The sequence below is a fragment of the Oncorhynchus mykiss genome, chromosome 2 (assembly GCF_057628025.1).
Source record: "Oncorhynchus mykiss isolate SJ-2025 chromosome 2, ASM5762802v1, whole genome shotgun sequence".
Classification (NCBI taxonomy): Eukaryota; Metazoa; Chordata; class Actinopteri; order Salmoniformes; family Salmonidae; genus Oncorhynchus; species Oncorhynchus mykiss.
Window position 1 is genome coordinate 80,357,613 of NC_143023.1, and position 14,622 is coordinate 80,372,234.

At 40.1% G+C, this 14,622-nt stretch overlaps 1 long non-coding RNA gene across 1 annotated transcript; it reads left to right on the forward strand.

Annotated features, from left to right (window-relative positions):
- Positions 1–1,506: 1,506 nt before the first annotated feature.
- On the forward strand, positions 1,507–14,204 carry LOC149985249 (uncharacterized). The gene is made up of 2 exons (XR_016488547.1): positions 1,507–1,970; positions 13,919–14,204. It is a non-coding gene; the product is annotated as an uncharacterized LOC149985249 (long non-coding RNA).
- The last annotated feature ends 418 nt before the right edge of the window (positions 14,205–14,622 follow it).

A 14,622-nucleotide genomic window follows, 5' to 3' on the forward strand; every position in this document is an offset into this window, starting at 1 on the left:
AATGTATTTATTGTTTTATTCACATGTTTTCAAGTACTGTTGACGAATAATGCATTCCGATTCTTGCATAGATTGTAATGGACACATGATGTGTGTAAAATACTTTTTTGAATGTTGTACTGATTATGATGAGCTAATGGTAAGCTATTTGCCGGATATGTTTGGCGCCATGTTTGTGGACATCATACAATGCATTCTGGTTGTCATTTAAGCGTCTGTCAGACCAAAGATGTTATAACAAGGGACAGTTCACTCGACTAACTTATGGTGCTTTCAAGACAACTGTGAACTCTGAAAAATACTAGATAAAATTATGACATCAATGATCTTCAGGTAGGAAAGTTAGAGCTCTAGAAGGAGACCAGAGCTCCCGAGTTCGAATTCAAAACAATTTTTCCCAGTCAAAGCTCGTTTTTCCTGAGTTCCCAGTTGTCTTGAACGCACTGAATTCTGAGATTTCCCTGTTCCCAGTTGTTTTGAACGCGGCATCAGATTGTAACTTTGGTACTTCAGGGTTGCCAGCTCAGACCTCCCTTTCCAGCGGTTTTATTTTTATTTAGCGTATAAACTTATTTTTAGTTTGCCCCCATTTATTGATAAATCCTCCATCATAGTAATATGACACCCCATCATGGACTTGAAACCCCCCCCCCCCCCCACAAATTAAATTGACCCCCCCACAAATCCCGCTAAAATGGTTTCATCCCTGTTTAGCTTTCACGCTATGGTTAGGCTAGGCAGTAGGCTTGCATTTGGCGTGATGATCTGTGAGGTGAAAACCTTTTAACAAGTACATCAACTATTTGTAATATGCTGAAAAGTGGCTAAACTAAGTTAATATTTTTCAGGCACAATGAACGTAGCCATCTTTGACTTTGTTTATTTGCGTTTGATAGTGAATGGCCTTCTGGGATTAGGGAGTTTTCTCCAACTCAAACATAAACAAACTTTGCTGCCATCATAAACAATTTACCTTCTCTTAGCTTAGCTGACACCCATCTATTTTCAAAACAATATTAAATTTCTCCCTTGTGTTCACTAGAGATGTGGTACATTGTAAACTAGTCTAGCTGTTAGGTCGCTAACTTATGTTTAGTTTTTTTGTCAGCTCAACCTGTTATTTAGACTGGTTTATGGAATGAGTTTAGCTGTGTATCCCATCTTTTACAATAAAAGGTGAAATTGAGGAAAAAAGTTGTGAAGACCTTTATTTCCCATCAGTACAAAACATTGTTCAGACTCTTTTCAGATAACAATGATGTTTAGATGCATTTATTGCATCATACGTTCTGTCGCTACTGTTCCAATCACATGTTTGTGATCGTACGCTGCAGGGACCACTCAACAATGATCACAAATAAGTGATCGTACGCGTCAAAGGGTTAATCATGTTTACTCAATATCACCATTCAATGAAAAGAGCTTGACTGAAGAATTCATAGTCTTAACCATATGTCTATCACTGCAAGGCTATGACTAGCTCAAATCAGGTTTCCTTGTCCTCATGTCAATGTGAATCTGCATGTTTATAAGCATGGCTGTTTGAGACACGGAGGAAGAAAATGGCCTAATGGATCCATGTAAATGAAGATGGAGAGTAAATAGACGTGGAAATTTTGAAATTGGGCTGGCACGCTAATCAGAGGCAGACGGGAGACACCAATCAGTCTTCCAGGACGGAGACCGGGCACATCCAATGGCACTTCTTATTTCCATTCTCCACGCTCGTAAATCCTGTCAGCTCCCTCACACACAGACAGCGGCTGCATTTCACGCTGTTCTCTGAGCCACAATCAGCAGAGCCACAGTCTCTGTGGCTGGAGGAGAGGAGAGAGGGAATGAGACAGAGGGAGAGAGATTTATGTTTTTTTTTTTTTTGGATCCCCATTAGCTGTTAAAGAAGCAGCAGCTATTCTTCCTGGCATCCACACAAAACATAGGACAAAATACAGAACACTAATGGACTTGAGGTATGGTTTTTTAAACTGATTTTATTGCTTGCCTGAGTTACCTGAGGTGGAAGAGAATTCCATGTAGTCATTGCTCTATACAGTACTGTGTGTCTCCCAGCCTCTGTTCTGGACTTGGGGACTGAGAAGAGACCCTTGATTGCGTATCTTGTGGAGAATGTATAGGGTTTTGAATTGTGATAACTGTCTGAACAGTCTATTCGGGACTGTCAGCACGTCAATACTTCTTACAAAGACCAGCAGTGATTCAGTCAATCTCTCCTCCACTCCGAACCAAGAGAGACATACGTGCATGTTATTGAAATTGGCAATTCATGTACATTTGATGGCCAGACATGCTGCTAGGTTCTGGGTCAGCTGTAGCTTTTCTAGGTACGTTTTTGCTTCATCTGAACGTACAACTGGGCAATAGTCAAGATGCGACAAAATCAGAGCCAGTAGGACTTGTTTGTTTGCATGTGAAAACAGAACATCTCTTTATAACAGATGGACCTCTCCCCATCTTTACAACAACATAATCCAAATGCTTTGACCATGTTTACACAGTTTACAATCTACACTGAACAAAAATATAAACGCAACATGTCTTGAACCCATGTTCCATGAGCTGAAATAAAAGGTCCCACAAATGTTCCATAGGTACAAAAAGCTTATTTCTCTCAAATGTTGAGCACAAATTTGATTACATCACTGTTAGTGAGCATTTCTTATTTGCAAAGGTAATTCATCCACCTGACAGGTTTGGCATATCAAGAAGCTGATTAAAAAACATGATCATTACACAGGTACACATTGTGCTGGGGACAATAAAAGGCCACTCTAAAATGTGCAGTTTTGTCACACAACACAGATGTGTCAAGTTTTGAGGGAGCATGCAATTGGCATGCTGACTGCAGGAATGTCCACCAGGGCTGTTACATTAGAATTTAATGTTAATGTCTCTACCATAAGCCGCCTCAACATCACATTAGAGAATTTTTCAGTACTGTGACGAGATCATCAAGCCCATAGTCGTGCCATTCATCCGCCACCATCACCTCATATTTCAGCATTATAATGCATGGCCCCATGTCACAAGGATCTGTACACAATTCCTGGAAGCTGAAAATATCCCAGTTATTCCATGGCCTGCATACTCACCAGACATGTCACCCATTGAGCATGTTTGGGATGCTCTGAATCAACGTAAACGACAGCGTGTTCCAATATCCAGAAACTTCACACAGCCATTGAAGAGGAGTGGGACAACATTACACCGGCCACAATCAACAACCTTATCAACTCTATGAGAAGGAGATGTGTCGCACTGCATGAGGCAAATGGTGGTCACACTAGATACTGTTTGGTTTATCTGATCCATGCCCCTGACCTTTTGACAGATGCATATTTGTATTTCCAGTCATGTAAAATCCATAGATTAGGGCCTAATGAATTTATTTTTGATTTCCTTATATGAATTGTAACTCAATAAAATCTTTGAAATTGTTGCATGTTGCGTTTATATTTTTGTACAGTATAATATAACACCAAGAGGTTTAGTCTCATCTACTTGCTCAAAAGCCACATTGTTCATTACCAGATTCAGCTGATGTCCAGTACCTACACGGGTAATATGGTCAACAATATCTAAGGCTGCAAAAAAAGGGTTCTCTGGCTGTCCCCATAGGAGAACCATTTGAAGAACCCCTTTTGGTTCCAGGTATAACCCAAAATAGTTGTTGTTTTACCCAATAAATTACTGGGAGTTTATATATACAGTATATAGCACCTGGAATACTGAGAGATAAATACAAATTGAGCTTGGTTTAGATATTATTGCACTTACCCCTGTACTCTATTCATTGGGGGATTTTTTTCTTCCTGGCATTTGTTACACATCCATTATGCCCTGTGTTTGATTATTTTAATACAAATAATATTCAAATTCCAGAATGCAATGCATTTCTCCCACAGGAAAACAGCTGCAGTGCAGCAAGGCAGTTTGATGGCACTGGGTCTGACTCCCATCATGGTATTACAGTCACATGGTATCACTCTGCACAAAACCAATATCAGCATCAACAGCACTTTGGCTATACCGTAAACCATGTAAGACTCCTCTGTTTTCACACCATGGGTGTTGCATTGCTAGGTTATATGCTATTTTATATGTTGTGTAAGTTGTGTACTTTTTAAATGTTTTTTTCTGTGGCCTCCTTTTCTGAAGTCTCAGGCTCTGAGTACTCACAATAGGAGAGGCGAGGTGTTGACATGTCACTCCATTTAAGTTGAGAGCACAGCACACATTTAAGAGAGAGAGTGAGAAGGACAGATTGGTACCAAGAGAACAAGTGAGTGGGAGGGTGTGGGAGTGTTTGTGTGTTACACTGCTATTTTCTCTTTACAGTCTCTCTGCAACTCCTCTGATTCCTCACGAGGCCAAGACTAACACACACACACTCTACTCTACTCTGGAGTGGCACATTTGGAGTGGCTGACCAGCGAGGAGCAGAGAAGTGTTAATGCTGTCGGAGAGGAGAAAGGCTGAGCCCTGAGTGGTTTGTTGTCTCCCTCTGTGATTTACACATTCTGTTGACAGTAGATGGGATTCTGCCATCTGAAGAATTACAGCTGTACATAGGGATGTCAAGTGCCACTCAGCAAGGAGTCTCCACTATGATTGCAATCAATATTGGTTAAAGTGGAGGTTAACAGCACAGTGACTGTCAGTAGTTTCAGCTGGTTGGTTATTGGCATCGTATCTGTGAACTATTGACACATAATTTCCCTTCCCACAGATTCCCTCCGAGAGGCTCTTAGTATCTTGAAGCAAATAACACAAAAGTTCATTTTCAATCAAAAGTACTGCAAAGCAACACAAAATATATAAGTAGTTTACGCTTTTTTGCTTTCAAATACACAACTATTTCCACAAAGAAAACAAAGAGAATTAGAGAAACCTAGTAGATTCCACAAAAATATGAGCAAGGAGGATATCAGCAACCCAAAACTGATTCAGATTGCTACCAAATAGAGGACAAAACTATAAGAATAGCTGTAAATATTGTTGTTTCTGGGGAATTTGTAAGGGAAAATACATCCAAAGCGTTCCTTATAATTTGGTCAATATATCCCAACCACAACTGAAATAACAATTTCTGTATTACTTGAAACTGTTGGTCAGTTCAGAAAGTAACCACGCCTGGCAATTTTATGCAGAACCACTGTGTGAAAGTCAGTTCTGGATCTGTTCAGTTCGATTGAACATTTCTACATTGTATAATGTCTTGTACTGAACAACACATTTCCCCAAAACACTTTTCAACATTCTTGAACAGACTTTGAGGTAGCTTACGTTTGCTCCATTTGGTGGGTGTGGCGGGGTGTGGCTTGAAGCAATGAGTGGCGTACTTGAAGCGCAGCGGTACATTTTGAACCCACAGCCCACCCCTCCCCATATTTCAACAACCTCGCATTACATTTTTTTGTACTGAACGCAGCCCTGGTGACTTTTCTACTCCAAAATGTATGGTGGCACCATTCAAATATAATTTTCCCCTTTTCCAAAAATTTTCCTAACTGATTTAGTTTAGTAGCTATAACTAAATAGGCTGAAGCATCGGGTTGCCCATCTGTATTTGTGCTAATCATTAGCTAGATCAATGCATCTCAAACTTTTTCAGTCATGGCCACCTTTCATCATGGGGGAACATTCTATGCCCCCTCACCTCCCTCAATGAAATGAACTGCAACTATTGTTACACAAAAATAAAGTACAAGAATACCTTTTATTAATCAAAAAACAGTATATACAAACACCAGTATCTGGTTTCCCTTCCATATTGAAATAAAAAATTTAAAAAAGTTTGGGTGATTGGAATGTCTGTGTGCCTTATGAAGAGTTTGCTGCCCAAAAACTACAACATCAAACAATGGACACTGAAACAACATATTTCAACATCTTAATTTTATTAAACAATTAATGTCTATTTTGTGAAAGTAGCATGAAGACGTTATAACGAAAACTTTGTAACTTGAAGAGTTTTCATACTGTGTATATCATGTTTACATACTTTACGTTGCGTGGAAAATATATAGGATGAAGAGAATGTTTTGTTGACAATATGATTGTGATTTTAGTTCTCTAACGAGATCATAGTAAATTGTGAAACCTTGCCTCGTAACTAGCCACGCCCCCAGGGAACCCAGAGAGCGTGTCAACATGATGTAAACGCCCCCTTTTTACCTGAGGGTATAAAGCGTTTGAGTTAAGAATTCATTTGGGGGTGGGGTGGGGGGGGGGCTGTTTTGTGACTATGTTTAACAGCAGAGAAAGCCCCCTAAATGATATTTTTTTCAATTAGAAATTTGATGATTTTTCCTAGCAACCCCAACATTAGAAAAGTTAAACATTGCCTTTATTCATATTTCCATGAAAGCTGTACACCACCATGGTACAAAGATTGTCTTAGGGTCATTTTTGACCCGGCAGTTATAAAATCATTTACACACCACACACACACACACACACACACACACACAATGATAAATTGAGATTGTGTGATACTGACTGAACTCAGACAAAACTAAAATATTGTGCATGTGCAGCATCTCCCCTCAACTACCCCACATGACTCAAGTTCACAGACAAAATACATTTTTTTTTAGACAAAATAGAAACAATTTCAGGCAAAATAAAAATGTCTTGAAAGCATTGTTTACAAGTGGGGCATGCAATCAGAGGCTATGCACTCCTCTCAACAAGGGGTAGAGAGGCCTTATCATCAAAGTTTGCCTCCACCCCCACCACCACTCTAGTTTCTTACCTCCCAAAGAGGAACACCAATGTGGTCCACCCAAGCACACTGCACAAATTGGCTGAGAAAAGTTTACGCGAGAACAGGAAGCCAGCCATCATCCTGGACTACAACCACAACAAAGGAGGCGTGGAAAACCTGGACAAGGTGATTGGAACTTAGAGCTGCAGGAGGATTACTGCCTGCTGGCCCCTGCTCATCTTCCATAACATCATTGATGTGTCCTCATACAATGCCTTTGTGATATGGAACAAGATCAACCCTACCTGGATGCCTGATAAGCGGAACAAGAGGAAGGTGTTCTTGGAGCAGCTGGGAAAGGCACTTGTAACCCCACACATTCAAAGAAGGGAGCGCCTCCCCCGCACAGCAACTTCTGCAGCGCTTGTGAAAGCTGTTCAGGGGGCTGTATCTTGTCCTGATCCACCGGAGGCTGCAGCTGGGACAGGCAAGAGGAGGAGATGCCAATAATGCCTGCCAAAGAATAACTGTAAAACAAATACTATGTGCTGCACATGTGAGAAATACATCAGCAAAGTCCATGGAAACTCACTTGCAAACTGTCCTACATGTGCTAATTAGAGTTGATTGATTTATGTTCTTCACATTTTTGTTTTGTATTGTTGTTGTTTATACAACTTGTGGGTCGGGGCAATTGTTAAAAAATGGGAGAAGACTAGTATTTTGTAGTTGAATTCCTCATTGTACAGTATATAGAATATATCACTATGTTGCCAAAACAGTTCAAGACTGTTATTGTTCCCCTTAAATAAAATGCATTCAAACTACTTCTTGCACATTCCTGCTACTTTCTTAGGCTATACAAGTGCTATCTCTTGCTAAACAATTTATGTTTACACCTATGCAGTACCTTCAGCAATAATAATAATAATATAATAATAATAATAAACCTCTACTTTAGTAAAGAAAACAATGATGACAGGTGTATTTTAATAAAAATGAGTAGTGTCCACTGATTAAACTGCAGTATTTCTGCATTGTGAAGAGGGAAAACCCAGATATTCACAAAGTTTGTGATGAATGACAGATTGTTTCTTCATGAAAAATAGATTTTGGGTGTAAAACTCAATTAACCTGCGCAACCAGTGTTTTCACATCTCTCTGTGAGGACTATACCATATGTACCTATACACTCTCAGAAAATAAGGCACCAAATTGTTCTTAAAGGGATACAAACGCTTGTCACTGTAGTGGCAGCCTGTAAGGTACGTCCATTGTACCATTAGTTATAGGTACATATTTGTACCATTGCAGTTAAAAGAGCCAAAAGGTACACACTTGCCTTTTTAGGGTCAAGGTCAATTTTGTTAAATGCTCTTATGTAAGACATTATAAAGACTTTAGAAATGTCAGGATACATGCTCAAACTTTAAGTAACATGAACATACACCACTTAACCTGTCTAGCTAGCGGAACCCCCCCCCCCCCCCCCCCCCCGCAACAGCCAGTGAATGTGCAGACGAGTCACAAAAAGCAGAAATAGAGATAAAATTAATCACTAACCATTGATGATCTTCATCAGATGACACTCATAGACTTCACGCGGCAGGGTAGCCTAGTGGTTAGAGTGTTGGACTAGTAACCGGAAGGTTGCAAGTTCAAACCCCCGAGCTGAAAAGGTACAAATCTGTCGTACTGCCCCCTACTGCCCCTGTTCCTAGGCCGTCATTGAAAATAAGAATTTGTTCTGAACTGACTTGCCTAGTTAAATAAAGGTAAAATATAAATAAATAAAATCTTACACAATACATGTTTTGTTTGATAAAATTAATATTTATATAAAAAAATCTGAGTTTACTTTGGCGCATTACGTTCAGTAATTCTTAAACATGCAGTGATTGTGCAGAGCCACATCAAATGACAGAAATACTCATAATAAACATTGATAAAGATGCGACTATTATACATGGAACTTTAGATAAACTTCTCCTTAATGCAACCTCTGTTTCAGATTTCAATTTTTTTTACAGAGAAAGCAAACCATGCAATAATCTGAGTTCAGCCTTTAGACAACAAAGCTGCCAAAAAGATACCCGCCATATTGGGTTGTCAACATTACTCAGAAATTGAATTTTAAATATTCACTTACCTTTGATGATCTTCATCAGAATGCACTCCCAGGAATCCCAGTTTCACCATAAATGTTTGATTTGTTCGTTAACATCCATCAGTTATGTCCAAATATCTTCTTTTTTTAGGGCGTTTGGTAAACAAATCCAAAGGCGCGTTCAGGTCGCGCCGAACATCGTACGAAAAGTTCAAAAAGGTCCGTTACAGCCCGTAGAGTTCTATGAGCCATATGAGTTCTGTTATACTTAGACATCATTCAAACAGTTTTAGAAACTTCAGAGTGTTTTTTTACGGCTGAGTAGCAGGCAGCTTAATTTGAGCACGTTTTTCATCCAAGCATCCCAATACTGCACCCTACCCCACAGAAGTTAAGCTGTTTCATTTTAGGGGTTTAGTGAAGGCGGGTCATTTTTTATCCTTAGAACAAGGGCAGTATACAGAATGTTAACTTCTTGTAGTATAGGGGACGCTTGCGTCCCACTTGGGCAAAAGCCAGGGAAAATGCAGCACAGCAAATTCAAAAAATGTATATAAAAATCAAACTTTCATTAAATCACACATGTAAGATACTAAATTAAAGCTACCCTCGTTGTGAATCCAGCCAACGTGTCAGATTTTAAAAAGGCTTTTCGGCGAAAGCATAAGAAGCTATTATCTGATGATAGCACAACAATAAACAAAGAGGGTAGCATATTTCAAACCTGCAGGCACATCACAAAACGCAGAAATAAAATATAAAACATGCCTTACATTTGACGACCTTCTTTTGTTGGCACTCCAATATGTCCCATAAACATCACAATTGGTCCTTTTGTTCGATTAATTCTGTCCATATATATCCAAAATGTAATTTAATTTGCCACGTTTGATCCAGAAAAAAACAGCTTTCCAAATGCGCAACGTCACTACAAAATATTACAAAAGTTGGCTATAAACTTGCCAAAATATTTCAAACTACTTTTGTAATACAACTTTGGGTATTTCAAACGTTAATAATCAATTAAATTGAAGATGGGTCTATCTGTGTTCAATACAGGAACACAACAAACCAAGCTACTTTTCAAGTCTTGTACAACTATCAGCAGTGTAACGCAGTTCCTAGATGGCCATACTTCTTCATTGCACAAAGGAATAACCTCAACCAAATTCCAAAGACTGGTGACATCCAGTGGAAGCGGTAGAAAATGAAAACAAGTACCTAAGAAATATAGTTTGCTAATGAGAACTCAGTGAACAGACAGAGACCTAAAACAATACTGAACGGTTAGTCCTCGGGGTTTTGCCTGCTACATAAGTTCTGTTATACTCACAGACATGATTCAAAACGTTTTAGAAACTTCAGAATGCTTTCTATCCAAATCTACTAATAATATGCATATCTTATATTCTTGGCATGAGTAGCAGGAAGATGAAATTGAGACGTCGCCGCCAAAACTTCAGCATCAAACAACGGATACTGGGACAATATATTTCAACATCCAAACGTTGGGGATGATTTGGGATGGAATATGAAAAATGCATTAAAATGATCTGAAAGACTGTATCACGGAAATACTGTAACTTAGGAAGGAAACACATTCTAGCTGTAAAGTTTCCACCCTATAGCTTAATACAATATGAAGAACGATGAAGAAGATAGAAATGTGAGTTTAGTCTTCTAATGAGATAATGGTTTATCATGTCTCTTAGACACTAACTAAGCCACACCACTAATGAGGTCAGAGTTCGTGTCCACATGATGGAACCACCCTCCAAGGTCAGAGTGCTTAAAAGGACTCGTTGAGTAATTAAATACAGACCAGAGAACATGAGGTTATGGTCCACACAGAATTAAATGACCAGAAAATGGTAAAACCCTCTGAATTACTTTACGAGAGAAGAAGGGGAAGACCAAACATTCTCAGTCTGCAGCTTGGTATTGTGGAGTAGTCTAGGACAATTGGGCAAAGACAGGAGGGAAGAACATATCCCTCTCACCACCGGGTGGTACACCTCTGATGTATCCATTCTAACGAACACTCCAAGACAAAGAAGAATACAACTAAGAAGGACATTGTGACCTCTGGTGGACAACCAGAGACTTAGTCGCAATAGACGGAGCGAGTGGTTTTTTATTTTTTTATTTTTTTATTTTACCTTTATTTAACCAGGCAAGTCAGTTAAGAACAAATTCTTATTTTCAATGACGGCCTGGGAACAGTGGGTTAACTGCCTGTTCAGGGGCAGAACGACAGATTTGTACCTTGTCAGCTCGGGGGTTTGAACTCACAACCTTCCGGTTACTAGTCCAACGCTCTAACCACTAGGCTACCCTGCCGGTTTCAACAGAGACGACAGAGAAAGACGTCTACACGTAAAAATATGTTGCTTTTCTAATTCGAATGAGCGGTTATTTGGGTGCTAAATATTCATGTTTACGATGAGCGTAGTTTCCAAATGTATGTACAACAAGTCCACTCTCTTTGTCTCACCCGATCTTTATCTTTCCCCACCCCCTTTCCATTGTGTAGCAAGCCATCACATCGGGTTAGTCCACTAGGGACTGTTTTCATTGCTTTACGTTAGTAATCAATAACCTATACTGTGTGTGTGTTTATGTATTTCTACGTGATTATTTAATTAGTTAGTAAATAAATAATTAAGCCACTTTTTGTATCGCTGATTCATCACTTAGGTTAGGGTTCGTGCAGATTTACGAAGTCAACGACATTCAGAATGAGACTGATGAGGTAATAATTTAATGTTACCGATGTAAGAGATATTTATAATATCTTTAGAGTTTAAGTCGGGAGATAGTAACTCGTTAAAGAATGATTCCTGTGGTTCCCCAAATTCCTAATGAGTTAGTTGTTACATGATTAATTTAATTGAGTAATAATTAAACTCAGTAGGTAATTACTTGATAAATAGCAGTCATCACATTAATGATAGCTACGTCACGACACTAGAATGAACACAAGCTGCAGCTGAGGTCTACAATTAGTCACGACCCATAAATGCAACATGAGGTTAAAGAAGACAAAGGAACCTCTTAATAATCAGTGGTACGGTTGAGTAGCTGTATCTAAGAAGGTGAATTTAAGTAGGACCATCCGTTTATTCTCTTCAAATCATTGTGTCCTACACTGCTTTCATCGCCACTCTGGTATTATCAACACGGCTGATTACCGTCCTCAGGAGACCACTCTTCCAGAACAAGTGCAAGTAAACAGACAACTGGGCCTCCCGGGTGGCACAGTGGTTAAGGGCGCTGTACTGCAGCCCCAGCTGTGCCACCAGAGACTCTGGGTTCGCTCCCAGGCTCTGTCGTAACCGGCTGCGACCGGGAGGTGACGCACAATTGGCATAGTGTCGTCCGGGGTAGGGAGGGTTTGGCCGGTAGGGATATCCTTGTCTCATCGCGCACTAGTGACTCCTGTGGCGGGCCGGGGGCAGTGCACGCTAACCAAGGTTGCCAGGTGCACCGTGTTTCCTCCGACACATTGGTGCGGCTGGGTTGGATGCGCGCTGTGTTAAGAAGCAGTGCGGCTTGGTTGGGTTGTGTATCGGAGGACGCATGACTTTCAACCTTCGTCTCTCCCGAGCCCGTACGGGAGTTGTAGCGATGAGACAAGGTAGTAGCTACTAACAACTGGATACCACGAAATTTGGGAGAAAAGGGGGGTAAAATAAAATAAATAACAAATTAAGTAAACAAGTGTGTGACACAGTGTGACATCTTATGAACTATCAGAGACTTACACCAGAGAACGAAGGAGAAGGCCATCCGAAATATGAAGGCCCAATCGAACACTCCTCACCAAGTAGAACCCGGCCTACGAATAATTTGTTAAATGACTTGCCTAAAATAAACAAATCTGGCCATGGTTTGTTTATTTGATCTATTCAGCATAGCTCTGTTTTACCCTGCGTGGACCCTCAAAAGTTAGTTTCTTACTGTTATAACTCAAATTTGTGATTTTGTCAATGCAATATACTATTTTTATAGCAGTATTTCTTTGAAATATTGTTTTATTGCTATATCCTAATATTGTTTTCTAATGAGTAATTCCTCTTTATTCTGTACTTTTAGAAGCCACAAACAGTATTTGCCAATATCATAACTAGAACTTTAGCTGGACATCTTTGGAGCTGGAGAATGAGGACATCTTTTGTATGCTAGCGTACACTCCTTGAAAATGAAAACACAGCAAGAAAACACAGGCCAATATGTAATAGTAGTCTATTTTATTGCAGCATTGGTGGTTGGTTCTACAACAACTTGTTTTACTAGAGGGAAAAAAACTGAATATGCATAACCCGTATTTAATAATCATGAAGTGACTGAACAACAACTGCATTTCCACCCCCACCTCTAAAGGCATAGAATCATGGCAGGTCACCTGTCAAGTCACCTGTCAAGTCACCTGTCAGGTCAGTCAGTCACTAATTTCTGCAGATGTGCTCAATATTTCTTGAGCATATGATACTCCTCAAACACATGTATTTTGTCAACTTCCTCTGCCTACTTCTCCTGGTGCCAGACAGGCAGACTTTACAGCGCCTCTGTGTGTGACTACCTTGAGCAGCAGTTTGAGGGACTTTGCAGAGAAAATGCCGTGCAGGGAGGCATAGGGGATTGTCCGCAGCAGGGCGACCCCCAGTGGATGGGCACCGAGTGGTGTGGTGCTCCTCCAGCAGCTCTCTCATGAGGTTTTCTCTATACTTTTATTAGAAAATTACTTTACCTATGAGGGAGTGGGGAGGATGTAGAAAGGGAGAGGATGATGAGGCAGTGGGTAGGTGGGTGAGATATTGTCACTAATTGCATAATGGATTTGTATGTGAACTGTACATCCAATTACAAAAATACCTTGTTCGGTAATCATCTCACCTGTTAGTTGGCGGTGAACTATGCTGCCGTTGAGGGCAATCAGATGGAAAAAATATCTTCCTATACAACTTGGTACTTTTCCGAGTGCACTCCACAAAGCTGTTTATCATGTCCGCCTTATCCACTGCCCCAATTTTGAGGTTATAGTCAAGTACACAGTCTGGTTTGATTTTTCTCTCTCCCGTCAGGTGGTCCACCTTCCCTGTGGCCGACATGATTGCTGTATGTACAGTGGAGAGGACATGGACTTTACTGCCAACTGTTCATCGTTCTCCTTGAACTCCACCTCCCCTCTGCATCTTCCTGCATTCGAATGCCGGCATCCCCTTCCTGTTCGGCCTGACTGTGCCACAGGCACCTGTGCTGTTGGAGAGCAGATGCTGGAAGAGTGTGGGACTGCTGTACCAATTGTACACATCAGTTTTTGATTTGTTAAAAAAGTTTGAAATATCCAATAAATGTCGTTCCACTTCATGATTGTGTCCCACTTGTTGTTGATTCTTCACAAAAATATACAGTTTTATATTTTTATGTTTGAAGCCTGAAATGTGGCAAAAGGTCGCAAAGTTCAAGGGGGCCGAATACTTTCGCAAGGCACTGTATGCTGCTCACATTCTGGACATAAGTTTGTAAAGACTATGTTGGTGTAAATAGTTTCTGAAAAACAGTGTGGCCATCTCAAATGCTGATTGTTGCGTGATTCGAAATTGGCCGTTCTAAATAAGCATTTTCAATAAGCGTTCTAATCACACGGGTGTGATCGTAAGCTTCAGGGACCACTGTAGAATGATCACACCCGTGTGATGGTTTGTGTGAAAGGGTTAAACACATTTTTCCCGTGCCCCAAATTCCTTATGAGTTAATTGTTACATTATTAATTTAATCGAGTAAT